At 37.0% G+C, this 16,073-nt stretch overlaps 1 protein-coding gene and 1 long non-coding RNA gene across 4 annotated transcripts in view; one reads left to right on the top strand and one right to left on the bottom strand.

Annotated features, from left to right (window-relative positions):
- LOC132099196 (tripartite motif-containing protein 16-like) overlaps positions 1 to 16,073 on the bottom strand; it is a 332,267-nt gene that overhangs the window by 259,104 nt on the left and 57,090 nt on the right. The window lies entirely within an intron of this gene.
- LOC132099207 (uncharacterized) lies at positions 1,078 to 8,778 on the top strand. Of its 3 annotated transcripts, XR_009423062.1 has the most exons (6): positions 1,078 to 1,111; positions 3,105 to 3,278; positions 3,711 to 3,798; positions 5,709 to 5,791; positions 6,105 to 6,188; positions 8,726 to 8,778. It is a non-coding gene; the product is annotated as an uncharacterized LOC132099207 (long non-coding RNA). The 3 variants fall into 3 exon arrangements; XR_009423060.1 differs by lacking the exon at positions 1,078 to 1,111 and having other exon boundaries at positions 2,980 to 3,278; XR_009423061.1 differs by lacking the exon at positions 1,078 to 1,111 and having other exon boundaries at positions 2,980 to 3,278; positions 5,703 to 5,791.

Here is a 16,073-nt window from a genome sequence, read left to right as displayed (position 1 = left end):
AAGGCATCGAACCCCCAACTGCTCCCCGGGCGCCGCAGCATAAATGGCTGCCCACTGCTCCGGGTGTGTGCTCACAGTGTGTGTGTGTGTTCACTGCTCTGTGTGTGTGCATTTCAGATGGGTTAAATGCAGAGCACAAATTCTGAGTATGGGTCACCATACTTGGCTGAATGTCACTTCACTTTCACTTTCACTTTCAAACAAACAACAAAAAAGCAAGTTGACTAACAAGGCATTCTCCCTGGGGCCAAGCGGAGATAATCCTTAATGTGTTTTTCAGCCTCTGCTTCAGTTGACGACGGAAGCACGGGATTCTTCATGCATAGCTGCTCCTGCATGTTAAAAGGCAAAACTTAAATAAGTTTAACAAATAAAACTTTTTTCACTTATTGTTTAATTAAATCCTCAAAATATGTTTTTTTTTAACTGGGCTCTTATGAATTTAGACAATGATAAGCAAAGTATAAAAAATGATTGCAACATACGTCCTTCCCTAAAGCTATAATGTCTGTATCAGTATCAGTTAAATTATTCATTATTCAATTAGTCATGTAAGATAAATGCATGCCGATCCAAACAAATCCATTTAAGAATTATGCATTAACTGCGCAAAATAATGTAAAATAAAACATTTATTTCGTCTTATGTCTGTTTAATTGTTCATATGATCCCGAGTCGAGTTACTAGCTGAGAATGATTAGCCTGCCTTAATAAAATCTAATTAATATAGATAATTGATGTGCAGTTATTGCTTGTCTACTGTTTTTAATGTCACTCAGCGTGATGTAATATAACATAGTAGGAAGTTTCATGTCTGTGCTTTCTATTTGATTGGTCACTGTTCATTTCCAGTGGTGCTGAAATTCTGCTTCAGTCATAAAAACTTTAAACTGCTATCGGTTTCAGGCTCTTTTAGAGTGACTCCCAGATTAGTGGAGACACAGCCTGAGTTGAATATTAATAATTTTACATTAAGTCTAGTTCGAAAACTGGGCTGGTCAGATTCAAGGAATCGACTCTTTTAGAGTCAACTCCTCATCAGTACTGCGCATGAGCTTACAAATCATCACATCGATGCGCACGTGGAAGCGATCGCCGCGGGAAAACTGAGGTACGTAGCTTGATTCATTGTCATTAATATGTGTGGTGTATGTGTGATTTTATATAAAGTAAACAGATAAGTATTAGCTTAATATTGACGAATAGGTGTTTCTGTGGTTTAGTCAAGTGGCGGTAACAGCTGATTTTGTGGTTCATCAACAGTTCTTCATCACTTAGCCTAACTGTTAATCGTAAAACAAGAGTTAATATTTCTCTTGTGAGTATGAAACCGCGTTTTACACTGTTAAAACGGCATGCATAATATATATTATGTTATGTAGGCCTAATAATCTGTATGAAAAGCTCACGAGGGGTAATCGTGCTTTAACGAACAACGTATGATTTTAATAATGCATTGATGCATGCAACTAATGTTAACTAATGAACCTTAATTTAAAGTGTTCCTCGTACACTGTACATTGGAAAACATTTTGGACGTAACTTACCTATTAGGAGTGCTCCTATGTTTGTTTTCCTGATCCCTCGCTTTTCTCCCCTACCACACCAGTTCAGCTGTTTGGCTACAGGACCAAACACCTTGGAGCATATTCTCCATATTGTTTTCTTTAGTGTGTGTCCTCCACTGATGGATAACCTGTTCACCTTAAAAATAAAAACACATTTCAAAACATTATAGACAATGCCCAAACATTATGGTCCTGTTTCACAGACAGAGCTGAGTAGTTACTCACAAATTGTAATCTGTTACTGATTCCAAATTACATTAGAAAATTGTAGTTAGCAATGAATCCATTACATTACACATTTTAAATAATGTAATCAGATGAGTTTGGTCAAAAGTAATCTAAAAGTAGTCTATTAAATTTAAATAGGATAATCAAAGTACCATATGACATAAAAATACAAAGAGTAAGTAAATATATTTTAATTGTTGTTATTTAAAGCATGAAGTGCATTAAATAATATATTATGTCAAGTTTTCTCAAACTGGTGTTTGTGAATGAACTGTAGGAGGCTTGTGAGTTTAATTAATGAAAAGCTAATAATTATTTAAATCACAAAAAGATTTTAAATTCAAATAAAGCATTTTAAAATCAATAAAAAAAATTAAAACGTTTAATTTGTTTACCTGCATGTCATATGACCATAACCAGTGTCGCAGAACCAATGAACATAGAAATGTGAAACTTAATTATTAAAAAATATATATTTTAAAATCTCATGAGTACTTTTAAGTAAATATATTAGGTGATCAGATGACAAAAAAAAAGTTCGTGAATTTGTGCATTTTAATGCGTTTAAAAGACTAAAGCCATCCAAAGACATAGAAATACATGGTTAAACAACCTACAGATAAAAATCAATGTGTTGATGCTGATGCTATGTTCTTAAACATTAAATTATTTGAAATCCAGTGATCAAACGCTGCCACCTGACTAATGACGGGTCTCTGTGTGAATATCCACAAACCTGAAGACTTTCTGAATGTATATAAGCAGCCTTCTATTTTAGAAAGGAAAATTAAAAAGATTAAAAAGAGAAATTGGGGGGGGGGGGGGGTTTAATTCAGAATAATCTATTGCTATATTGTAAATAATATTTAATCATGTAATCCATAAAAAGTAACTGCAGTCTGATTATGAGTTTTATATAATGTAATTTAATATAAATACAAGTTATTTATTTACTAGAATCTGTTTACGTAATCCAGATTACATGTAATCTATTACTACTGAGCACAGAACAGGGATTAGTTTAAATCAGGACTATAGGTCCTAGTTTTGCTTTTATAAAAATGGTGCATGTGTGCATCTTGAGATGAAACAATGGCACTGACATATTGTAAGGAATGTCATTGCAAGTTATTTTGAGTTAAGACAGCTCACACATGCATTTCAGTCTGGGACTTAGCCTTAAGCCTGGTCTGTGAAACCGGGTATATAATAGATATTATTTACTTCACTGCAACTGTTAAACCTTGAAATGTCAATGATTTTTACCATCTTTTGCATCATTGCTTTTTCTGATAATTGTCTTTCCAGTTTGTCTAGTTCCTCCATGGTTGTGAGAGGAAAGACATCATCCTCGCTGTCCACCACTGGAGCACTGGAACGGTTGTTTGCTGCAAGGGACTGGACCACTGAAGTCAGATGATTGATCTTCATGTCCAGTTCATTAAGTGCCTCCAGAATTGTCCTCTCAACAGCTGCAACACAGTAGGTTTATCTGGGAGAGTATTTTAATTAAACTATAAGATGTATAATTTTACAAATTTAGCACTTCAATTTAACATACGTGTACATTGATTAGTGATGCAGTTCCATCGTCTCACACCAGAAGCACCTGCAAGCACATACAGCTCTTAAATGTGATTAAACTAACACGTCATGAGAAAATATGGCTACATGCTTAAAGCCTTAGGCTGATGATACACATACTTTTTGGGCAACGATGCTGTCAACAGGCAAAAAAAAATTACAAATGACTTACTATTTGTTCTTGGCTGGTGGGTACTTGAGGATCTCTGTTCAGAGATTGTGTTCTTTGATGGATTGTACAGAAAATGTAATGTTAATAGACCTAGTGTTATTAATTTGCAGTGTATGTGTTTACTGCATGTGTTTATGAATGTTCTTTTACCTTGAAAGTTAGATGGGTGTTCACCCCAAGCATCCTCTTGCTCATTTTCATTGGACAAGCTCACTGGAACAGCTGGAGTTAAGAAAGGTGAAGTTGGTAAGTTGTATTTGCTACAATGACAATGCATGACACTGATACAATATGGGCTAGATTTACTATCAGCTTGCACCAGCCAAACCTTCTTTTGGTGTTAAAATAGTACTGTCAGGATTTACTAAAGAGGCGCAGTAAAGAATTAGTGCTGAAAAGATGTGGACAGTTGTTTTTGCGTTTAACCTTGAATATGCATTTGTAGTAGTTTTCCTTTGAGACACAAAATTTATGGGAGGTGAGTATTAAGATGAATCACACAATGATTTAATAACATTTGTGCTCTTCAAATTATTTGTATTTGATACATTTTTAATACCCAAAAAAGGCATGTCTTAAAGCAGGCGGTAATTTGCGCTGCTCTTGGTAGATTGCACTGGTTATTGTGGGAATGATCTGGCTTCGTCTGTTCTTTAAAGTTTGCATTGTCAGTAAATCACACGCATAATTTTCCCTCCCATCGGCACATTTATGGAATTGCGCTCTAATGCTAATTTGGTCTGTTTAGTAAATCTGGCTCAAGGGCTCCTAAAGGGGTCATATAATGTGATTTCTATTTTTCCTTTTCTTCAGTGTGTTATGTAGGTATTTGTACATGTATAAGATCTAAAGAGTTACAAAGCTTAAAGTCTCCCACTAAAGGATTTATTCTATCTAAAAGATAAGGCTGATCCATACCATGCTAAACGGCTCATTCAAACACGCCCCCACACATTTACGTCAAGATGTGTTCACTCAAAAAAAAGGTGTGGTTTCAGGAACTGCAGTTAGTGTTGAAGCAGTCATGTCAGGGAGACGCTTTGTGTTTCTAGGCAAAAGCAAAAGCACTTTATGTGGACTTCCGAAAGTAGATGCAATGAAGATTCATTGTTAAGATTTATTTACAACAGAACAACCCAGATGTTCAAATTTGTACAACACATTTAATGGATGACAGTTTTGTGAACCTAGGAGAGTACAAGGCTGGCTGTGCACAAAGGCTATTTAAAAAAAAAAAAAAAAAAAGGTAAATTCCGACTTTGCTATGACAATCTTTGCAACGATTGTATTGTAAAATGCGCTACACAAATAAACTTGAATTGAATCTGGTGCTTATTCTGAATCGCTACTTTTAAGTATGTTTTCTTAATAGTTTAAGTGTTTGCTATTGACTGTTCAAATGCAGAGTTTTGCGCAGCGTAGAGTAACGTGTTGTGTGATTACGTGTGTGTGTGAGGGTAACATCACAGCAGAGTAAACAGACTGTCAGAAATCATAGCACATAAGCTGTCTTAACCGTGGCTTGTGTACTGCATCATCACTGTGTCTGTCACACGACTCTGTTGCCCTTTCGGGCTTGAACTGATGGTAAAACTAATGACATTATTAACAGTCTTGATATTTACTTTGAAAGATGAAGCTCGCGATTATGGAAAGGGGCGTTGCATTTCCGACGAGTGCTTGCGGTGTTCAGCCAATAACAATGTATTGGGTAAGTTGGCTAATCAGAGCAGCCTGTGCTTGTCGGAAGGAGGGACTTTGTTGAAAATGAGGTTTTTGAGAGAGGCGGGACATAGAGGAACTACAATAATGTACAGTATTTGAAAAATGTTTTTTGAATATTAAAGCATCTCAACATATTCTGTTACACCAAATATACAAAATAATGGTCTTTAAAATAGCATATGACCCCTTTTAGTGATACCCTAGTAATGACTGAAATTGACATTTTTATTTATTTATTTATTTTTACTTTGCATTCTTTGTTGTGTGGTTGATGGTCTTTGGTCTTGAGAGAGTCTTAAGGCAGAGAATTTGTTCTCTAATTAGAAAAAGTGAAAAAAATTGTATTAGGTTGTGTTAGGCCACGACTCATTTGCAATTGTGTTTTTGATTTCCTCCATATACTAATTAATGTTTTTTACCTTGAGTGATAGATGGGTGTTCTTCCCAAGTTTCCAGTTGGAGGTCTACATGAGAGAAGCTCTCTGTTAAATGAGCTTAATTGACATTACAAAAGGTACCCATTCTGCTGCTGCTGAATTGTGCTCTCTATTTCTTTGTATTTTAGCTTATTTAGCTTTACATTTTTGCTTTAAACAAGCACATTTTCTATAGTACACCTACATGAAATCCTACAGTACTTACCAAAAGTGAGTCATACAACTTACGCTGTGTTCTTTCTTGCTTGGAACTTGAAGGTCTCAGCAAAGAAAATGCATTCTCTGATGGATTGTACATAACATGCTGAATTACCTTATGTGTGTACAGTAATTGTCCTTTTTGTTTTCTTTTACCAAATACTAATTGTTTTTTTTTACCTTGAATGTCAGGTGAGTGTTCACCCCAAGCATCTTGTGGCTCATCTGCCTGGGAGAAGCTCATGGGAACATCTGGAGCTGAGAATGATGGAACTGGTAAATTTAAATAATTTTACATGACACATTCATTTTAATGGCTGGTTTTTATTCATTAAAGTGTCTTGCAACTTCTGACATCAGGCAGAATAAGCACATGACTAAACATCTACAGTGTGTGCATAATTATTATGCATGTATATATCTGATAAAAAAAAATCCAAGTATTTTGCCAATTACAAACCATAATAACCCATAACCACAAGCTGAAGTGTCATAAATGAAGATTGATTTAAAAGAAAAAAAGTTTTATGGATGGGTTTCATGGATAGGATAAAGATAGGTTAAGAGTGACTCTTGAGTTATCACCACTAGTTCAAGTAAGCTTCAATTTTGCAATTGCTATAGTGTTGCATCTTTCTCCTGGGCATTTAAAGGGGTCATATGACATTGCTAAAAAGAACATTGTTGCATAATTGGTGCAATTCAATGTGTTTATGTGGTTTACATTTTTCACATAATGTACATTATTGTTGCTCCTCGCTGCACACATCTGTATTAAATGGGATGAACTACAACTTAACCACTGATTTCTAGTCATGTCCTCTTTTGGAAGGCCAAACAAATTAGTTTTGCTTTCAAAACAAAACACACAGTGACTCCACAACATGGTAGCGACGGCAACAGCGAGTATGAAAATTATGCCTTCTTTATTTGTGTGAACATTTGGGCGGCGTTATGCAAATCTTCCCACATACAGTCGTGGCCAAAAGTTTTGAGAATTACATGAATATTAGTTTTCAAAAAGTTTGCTGCTAAACTGCTTTTAGATCTTTGTTTCAGTTGTTTCTGTGATGTACTGAAATATAATTACAAGCACTTCATACGTTTCAAAGGCTTTTATCGACAATTACATGACATTTATGCAAAGAGTCAGTATTTGCAGTGTTGGCCCTTCTTTTTCAGGACCTCTGCAATTCTGGGCATGCTCTCAATCAACTTCTGGGCCAAATCCTGACTGATAGCAACCCATTCTTTCATAATCACTTCTTGGAGTTTGTCAGAATTAGTGGGTTTTTGTTTGTCCACCCGCCTCTTGAGGATTGACCACAAGTTCTCAATGGGATTAAGATCTGGGGAGTTTCCAGGCCATGGACCCAAAATTTCAACATTCTGGTCCCCGAGCCACTTAGATATCACTTTTGCCTTATGGCACGGTGCTCCATCGTGCTGGAAAATGCATTGTTCTTCACCAAACTGTTGTTGGATTGTTGGAAGAAGTTGCTGTTGGAGGGTGTTTTGGTTCCATTCTTTATTCATGGCTGTGTTTTTGGGCAGAATTGTGAGTGAGCCCACTCCCTTGGATGAGAAGCAACCCCACACATGAATGGTGTCAGGATGCTTTACTGTTGGCATGACACAGGACTGATGGTAGCGCTCACCTTTTCTTCTCCGGACAAGCCTTTTTCCAGATGCTCCAAACAATCGGAAAGGGGCTTCATCGGAGAATATGACTTTGCCCCAGTCCTCAGCAGTCCATTCACTATACTTTCTGCAGAAGATCAATCTGTCCCTTAAGTTTTTTTGGAGAGAAGTGGCTTCTTTGCTGCCCTTCTTGACACCAGGCCATCTTCCAAAAGTCTTGGCCTCACGGTGCGTGCAGATGCGCTCATACCTGCCTGCTGCCATTCCTGAGCAAGCTCTGCACTGGTGGCACTCCGATCCCGCAGCTGAATCGTCTTTAGGAGACCATCCTGGCGCTTGCTGGACTTTCTTGGACGCCCTGAAGCCTTCTTTACAAGAATTGAACCTCTTTCCTTGAAGTTCTTGATGATCCTATAAATTGATGATTTAGGTGCAATCTTAGTAGCCACAATATCCTTGCCTGTGAAGCCATTTTTATGCAACGCAATGATGGCTGCACGCGTTTCTTTGCAGGTCACCATGGTTAACAATGGAAGAACAATGATTTCAAGCATCAACCTCCTTTTAACATGTCAAGTCTGCAATTCTAACCCAATCAGCCTGACATAATGATCTCCAGCCTTGTGCTCGTCAACATTCTCACCTGAGTTAACAAGACGATTACTGAAATGATCTCAGCAGGTCCTTTAATGACAGCAATGAAATGCAGTGGAAAGGTTTTTTTGGGATTAAGTTAATTTTCATGGCAAAGAAGGACTATGCAATTCATCTGATCACTCTTCATAACATTCTGGAGTATATGCAAATTGCTATTATAAAAACTTAAGCAGCAACTTTTCCAATTTCCAATATTTATGTAATTCTCAAAACTTTTGGCCACGACTGTACTGACATAGACGTGGGGGCATGTTAGAACATTTTAGGAGGGTGTGGTTTACTTTTTCTTTGGATTTGAAACTTTGCAACTTTACAGATCTTCTTTATGCACCAAGAGCTTGTAACGCTCCAAAGAGAGAGGAAAAAATTAAATCGTATCATATGACCCCTTTAATAATTGTAAACTTGTGAGTTAAATCTCTTTTTTGGCCAATTTTACCTGTAAAAGACCCACCCTGTTATGGAGTCAGACTTTTGAGTTGTCATAAATGCTGTGAATTTATTTGTGTTTACAGTACTCATGTAGAGCCTGTTACCTTGACAGCTGGGGAAAGTCTCAAAACGGGCCTTGATGTGGCTTCTCCATGGCCCTTTGGTGGTGATTAACAAGTGCTGTTGAAAGAATTGATATGTAGATGTTATGTCTGCCTCACAAAACAAGATTTTGTACTACACAAAGCCTTACTAAAGCTTGAAATTGCTATCGCTTCTAATTGGCCACCAAATGTTTATTATTAAATCATCCTTAGTATGTAAATCCTCAAGTTATGAATGTAATGATAGTAGTTCTGTCCAAACTGTTAAAATAGCAACAGAATTGGGTAAGGCTGAAAAAGAAAAGTGATGTAAACCAACAAGTCACGAGAGCCTGTGCTATACATTGATCTTACCATGGCTAAGGAACATTCTTGAGCATGGAACAAAACATCCACAAATATCAGTTATCTAAATTTAAAACTCACAATTGCTGAAAGAGTTCACTGCTTTGCTTGTTGTAAGCAGAGGTCGTACAACAGGACCTGAAAAAAAATAGCACTCAGCAGTCACACACTATTATGTCTTAGTCATTTAACTGTTTTATTGTATTTTTACCTTTTGTCTTGATGTATTTTAGAGGTGCTGGAGGTTTTGGTGCAGGCGGGACTTTTGGTGCGGGCTGGATTTTTGGTGTAGGTGGATTTTTGTCTCTATTCATTTTAATTTTTTTGTTGGGGGTTTCATGAAGCTCATCATCTGATGAGAATGTTTTCTTTCTAAGAGCAAAATCAGGGAATTAGATTATTTTACAAAAATTGATTATATAGGTAATAAACTAGCATGTTTGTCAGTTTAAAAAAATCAAAAACAAAAAAAAGCAATAAATACAGTGTCATTTCCTTTTCCAATTCAAACTGCAAAAAGGGTGCATACTACTTTCTGTGTTCTATATACAGGTTTTCTGACACCGTACAATAACCCAGGTTGGTTAGGAAAAGGCCAAAATATAAAAAAAAGAAGCTCTTCTTATTTGAATGTGGCAAAAAAAAATTGGCAAAATTGACCCTTTGCAGGAAGTTTGATTGACAGGCAGGCTGACCAATCATATCGCAAAATCTGTGATTTTAGTCCGACAATTAAACCAGACCGGAGAAAAATGACCGGATTAACGTTGGTGGACTAAAATAATTTTTGTATAGACTTTGTTAAATAGGGGTGCACGATATATATCGGCCGATGATTAATGCACATCTCTTCAGTAAAGCCGGTTCTCTAATCAGCGGTACATTCCATCAGGTGCGTGATTTCACATAGAGCAGCTGTTACTACACAGAGCCATTGTTAACTGAGAAGCTGCACAAATCCACGCTCATTATATGCTAGGATTCTGTGATCAACGGCTCTGTGTAAAAACAGCTGCTCTATGTGAAATCACGCACCTGATGGAATTAGAATATTTATCTTTTTTTCTACCGAAGTATGTTTGTTAACATTGGTTTCTTTGTGTGTGCTGTTGCGCTTATAGTTTTGATTTGATCCACGAGTCAGACAGGCTGTACGAGCCTCAACTGACGTGACCTTAATCAGAGTCATTCTCGCCAAAGTTTCCGTGCTGCCCTAGTTATTGTTTATTAAAATTTTAATGAGGTTAATTGTCCTGTCGGTCAAGTACAATTCTTTCACTTGCCCCTTCACAAAATCCACTTGTCCCGGACAAGCTGAAAAGCGTCGAGCCCTGCATTAGAAACTGAACATAGCTGGTTTCTAATTGTGAGTGAAAAGGTAGGGCTGAATTCAAGATTATAAGTAAATAACTTAAATTTATCTATGTTACTCACATAAACTTTGTATAGTTTCAGAAGACTGAATATTACTGTTTGTTAAAATTACTTTTCAAAGTATCTTTTTAAAGTGAAATATGTATTTTTACAACTTACTTGTGAATTCTTTTTATAGAATTTTCAGATTCTGAGATGTCAGAAGTGTAGCATGCCCTTTTCCATTTTCTGGAAATGTTGTCAAATGATGCTGAAATTATCAAAGTATGTGAACGTAATTCATGAAAACATTAAGCTGTGGAATGCCATGTATTAGTGATTTTGTCATCTGTTTTAATAATGATTTATTTAAAGTGTATTTTAACTTGCTTACCCGACTCATGTAGAATTCTGGCCTGATGCTTGGTCCAACCCTTATCTGGCTGTGGTGCCTCCATCAACCTGACGCTCTTTAGTAACCGGTCCAAGTCTTTGTATGGAGGCCACCATGAGTGGCCATCTGAGTACCAGGACTTTGCTACAGGACCGGTTCTCCCTTCTCCGACGAACTCCACTATCAGGTACATGTTCTTTTTGTTGTTGTTTTGTTTATTTTAGCTGGAACAACCTAAAGCCCCATAAAGTGTAACGATTCTTATTACATTTCAGTTGTTCATATGCATGATTCAGTTACCCAAAATAAAAGTAGCAAGTCCAAAAAAAATTAGTGTGTGTGTAAAAGAGGGACTGAAACAAAATTACGGTCATAAGGAACTAAGAAAGCTTTCGCCTCAATGTTCTCAAACTTGCAGAAATGTGTTGGTCCTGAGATGCCATCAACTAGATGAATACCAAGTTCTGAGGATGGAAGGGGATAATCAAAAAAAGGTTCATGATTGTTGAAGGTAGTGTAGGCCACGTAAATGTCATCCCTCGCTGAAATTATATTTTGCAGCTTTGCAACTTTCCCATCAATGTAAACAAAACTGTTGGCCTGGTCCAGTTTAAGAGTGTAAGAGCAGGTTTTTATTTCTTTGTACTGTGAAGATCCATGAAAACATTCAGGTAGAGGGCCAGCCATGTGTTGTTTTCTGAGCAGTGGTGGGTTGTTTTTCTCCTTTTTTTTGCTGCAGCTTTGCATTTCTGAGAACCTTCTCACAATTTGACTCAGTGGACATGTAGGTTTCCGCAGGAGTCTCTTCAGCTTGTTAAGGTGATCCTCATACTGGAAAGCACTGAAGTTGTCGAGGACACCATGGTGTTTTGCATCTTCTGCAAGATGTACAAGACAGTGGATGTTGTAGGACAGGAATTTGGGACCGTATAGCTGTCAAAAGTGTGTGACAAAAAGTCGCAGAATGTCATTGGCATAGTCGATGTGATCACCAATTAGGCTGTTATTGCACAAGATGAAGATTCCCACAAAAAACAGCAGGAAGTTTTTGTACACCTCCGTGCTGAGTAGGTCTTTCAGCATAACAGGGCCTGTGTACAATAAAAACTGTCTAAACTCGGTCGCCTTCCATCGATCTATTTCCCTCGCTGCCCTTGGTTTGCGCGCAAATTCCATAGGCACATTTTTTTTGGCACCAACCAACCTTTCTGTCAGCACAGTGGCTTGAAATCCTGACAGCCTGCAAGTTAGAGGACCCAGTCGAAGCCACAAGTGGAGAAGCCGCCTCATGACACCAAGGCACACAAGGTGCATGTAATCAAGGGGGAATCCAGAGACCATATCCAAGGATGTTTCTTCTAGTGGTGAGATGCCATGGTGGTGATCTGGATCAGTCTTATTTCTGAAGTTGTCATTATTTCTAAGAGGCATGTCATCTCTAGGGAATGTCATCCTGTTCTCCAGGTGCACACCATCCTGAATGCACTTTTCGCATCCATGGTAGCCTGCATGGCCCTTCACTTTTTTCAGAAATGCACGTGCAGGTGCGTCGCAAATCATTGAGGTAAGCTGTAAAGTTAACTTGAGTCCTTCAAATTCAAAACCATGACTTAAGTCTTTTATTTCACAAATGAAGTCCTCAAGATACTCATCCAGTGAGCTTGGTTTACTATCACCACAAAATAAACCTATTGTCACAGGTTCCTCCTGCACCAAATGTTGCACAGTTACAAGAATGGGCCAGAATTGAGTTGCTGAACTCTTGTAGAGAGGCAGACCATCGATGCTCACCTGGAGCCTCAAATTGCTCACATTCCGCAAAATGTCCATGTTGTTGTAGAGTACACCTGAAATTGATTCCAGTAGACCAAAATGATAGTACTGGCCACCAGCCTTGTTTTGGACTTCAGTTCTATTTGAACGCACTGTTCCTAATAGTGTCCTGGCATCTTTTGGCAGATTCAGATCATGCTTGCGGAGGATATTAAGTAATGAATTTAGTGCCACATGTGTTATTTGATGTTCTGTTGCCCAGGTTGCCAAGTCATCATTAAGGGAATTTGGATGCAGTTCAGAATCTGTCTGTGTCTGTGTCAGATTCACTGCTATGTGAAGCACTTGCCATGGTGACACATTCAGGCTCATCAATATGGGACAAACCGTCCATAAAGTCATTGTTGTCATCAGCGATGCTGCTTGTGTCACTGTTCATGCCACCATACTGTTCCATGTTCCATGATGATGGTAGTGATGCTTCCATTGACTGGAGTTGTTTGCCCACCTTAGCCTTGGCTTTTCTTCGCAATGTCCAGTAAGATGGTTTTTTGCAATCCATGGTACTGTTATATTAACACACACAGAAAATGCAGTGCACTAACCTGATAAGCCAAATGCAGTGGTTCTCAACTCAAGTTTTGGAAGACCCTTGCATTGCACATTTTGGATGTCTTTTACATGTGGTTTAACTCCTCATATAATAGAATCCCCTTAACCCAACAGAGCATGCTAGATGAGACGGACATCCAGAATGTGTAGTGTTATAGGTCCCCAAGATTGGAATTCAGAACCAATGTTTAATATGCGTGACAATGCGTAATGTCTAATAATTCTGTCACAATAAATACACATACCTTGGTTTTGATCAAGTGTGAACTGTGGATATCGTTGAGTGAGTGTGGTTGACTGTAGAGAACTTTCTGTGATTGGGGAAGCAATATAACAGGTAATGTAAGTTTTGTCGTTGTGTTTAAAGTATTGGATCTAAATTTTTGCCTAGAAATAGCATGCAAAAGCTTAATAAATATGTGTGGTCACTTATTTTAGATAGTTTATCCATTTAATTCAACTAGTTGAAAATTTTTCTCTAATTCCAACCAGATGATAATTGTTGGATGAGGGTTGGAACTAAACTCATAAGAATGGCTAAAATGTCAATATTGAAAGTAAAAATATAAATTTGATCTGCCCAAAATTTAATGACATGAGTAGGGATATACCGGTATCAGATTTTCATGTTGCGATTAATTACTAATGCTTTATCACGGTATACGGTATTATCACAATATTGAAATTTAGTATTGAAAAATGGTTATAATGCAGTATAACAGGTTTAAAAACTTTTTTTTCGTAAAAAGAAAAACTGAATATTTAAATAAAAATACAATAAAGCAATACAGAAAACTATATAAAGTTAAGGTTTTACACAGATTAAAGTGCAAAAGAACTATAAAGACCAATAGGTATTACGGTTACACTTTTTTTACAGTACGTGTACTAACACGTACTTATAGTGTACTTAGATAACAAAAATAACAATTTATTTCAACTGCTATTCTTCCCGAGATACATCTTTTGCCATTTTGGAGAGTACCCAAGAGCGTAATCGATGTAATCAGCACATGAACATGCATAATTAGCATTCGTGTCAGCGTGCGTATGTAAGAATTGTTGAATACATTGTTATTTTTGTTTTCTTTGCAAAACTGAAGTTGAGCCACTGATGCCACATGGACTGTTTTACCCATGTCTTTACTGCGTTTCTGGACCTGCATTACAGTTGAGTTGTTGTCTACGGGAGGGTGGGAGAGCTGTCAGATTTCATCGAAAAATATTAAATGTGTTTCGAAAATAGAAATGACGTGGAGGGTGAGTAATTAATGACAGATTTAAAATTTTTGGGTGAACTATCCCTTTAAAAATGTGAATTCCTGATATCAAAAATCAATTGTTATGATGAAACTGGCAAATCAGAGATGCAGGATGCTAGTATTTATGTATGTTAGAATCTCTTTACTAACTTGCTGCATGATGTTGTTGTAATTGATCTAAACCCAAATACTGGGTGGTCATTTAAAATATATACTTACAAAGTCAAAGACGTTCTCAAGATGTGGCTCTTAAAAGAGCCGTTGTGGTGTATGTAGCTGCTGTAGACAAACAAAAAAAAGAGAAAATGAAGAATGCATTTAAATGAGATGTCTGTACACATTAAAATGTTTTCACTTTCATCAGTGATTATTGATTAATTAGGATGTTATGATGAATCTGGCAAATCAGATGCAGGATGATAGTTTTGTTTCCATTTCATTCACACATGCATTTAATATATATATTTTTCATTCCTTTATTTATGTATTCCTTTAATGTCTTCATTAAGACATTACTAACATGCTGCATGATGTTGTTGTAATTGATCTAAACCCAAATAATGGGTGGTCATTTAAAATATTAACTTACAAAGTCAAAGACGTTCTCAAGATGTGGCTCTTAAAAGAGCCGTTGTGGTGTATGTAGCTGCTGTAGACAAACAAAAAAAGAGAGAAAAAGAAGAACGCATATGAGTGAGATATGTCTGTACACATTAAAATGTTTTCACTTTCATCAGTGATTATTGATTAAACATGTGATAAATCTGGCAAATAAGAAATGGCGTTGACTCAATCGACACTGAAAAAGAGAGAGAAGATAATTAATTTCACTGTAGTCTATTAAATCCCAAAGTTTATAAAGTCTCTGATGGATATGTATAATATTATTTGATAAAGCACGATAAGAAGAAGAATGCAGAGCAATGTTTCTGATGAGACCTTACAACCTAATAACAAATAAGCCAGGTGTAAAAAAGCATTTTCATTCTTGAGAATCACCGATTTCTATAAAGGTGTCAAGGCTTATGAGTTCTCTCTCTTTCTCTCTCTCGCTTTCGCCCTCGCTCTAAGTGCACGCGCCAGCGTGTTAGAGAGAGGGTTTACGCGCTCGCAGTTAAACCTGACAACGCACTACTTACCATACAATTGTGAATAGTGAAGATATTATTAAGAATAATTGTATGATTGGTCTCTTAAAGTAACGTTAACATGACATAACTCTAAAATGAAAGAGTGTCTCTCAAACGGAGCGGATTGGCTCTATCAGCAATGACGTCACACGGATGTAACGGCATTTCGGTGTTTAACGGCGCTGATGAGCGGACTGTAACGATATATTAAACGACGGAAAATCGTCTTTGTGAAATGTGATACATTTAACGGAAAAGAAAAATTTCTATTAAGTCCAATTTTTATTACAATTTAACTGGTTTCATGAGTGAAAACCCCTGCTATTTATTTTAGTAGTATAACCCTCAGAAAAACGAACTGTTCCCTCAGACAGATTGTTATTATAATTAAAATGTATTACTTTCTTTCTTCATAGTTTTAAGTGTCCTTTACTTTTGTTGTCGGTCCATACTTTTAA

Source organism: Carassius carassius, chromosome 22, assembly GCF_963082965.1.
Source record: "Carassius carassius chromosome 22, fCarCar2.1, whole genome shotgun sequence".
Classification (NCBI taxonomy): domain Eukaryota; kingdom Metazoa; phylum Chordata; class Actinopteri; order Cypriniformes; family Cyprinidae; genus Carassius; species Carassius carassius.
The sequence above is the reverse complement of the archived record's forward strand: the minus strand, read 5'-3'. Positions and strand labels throughout refer to the sequence as shown.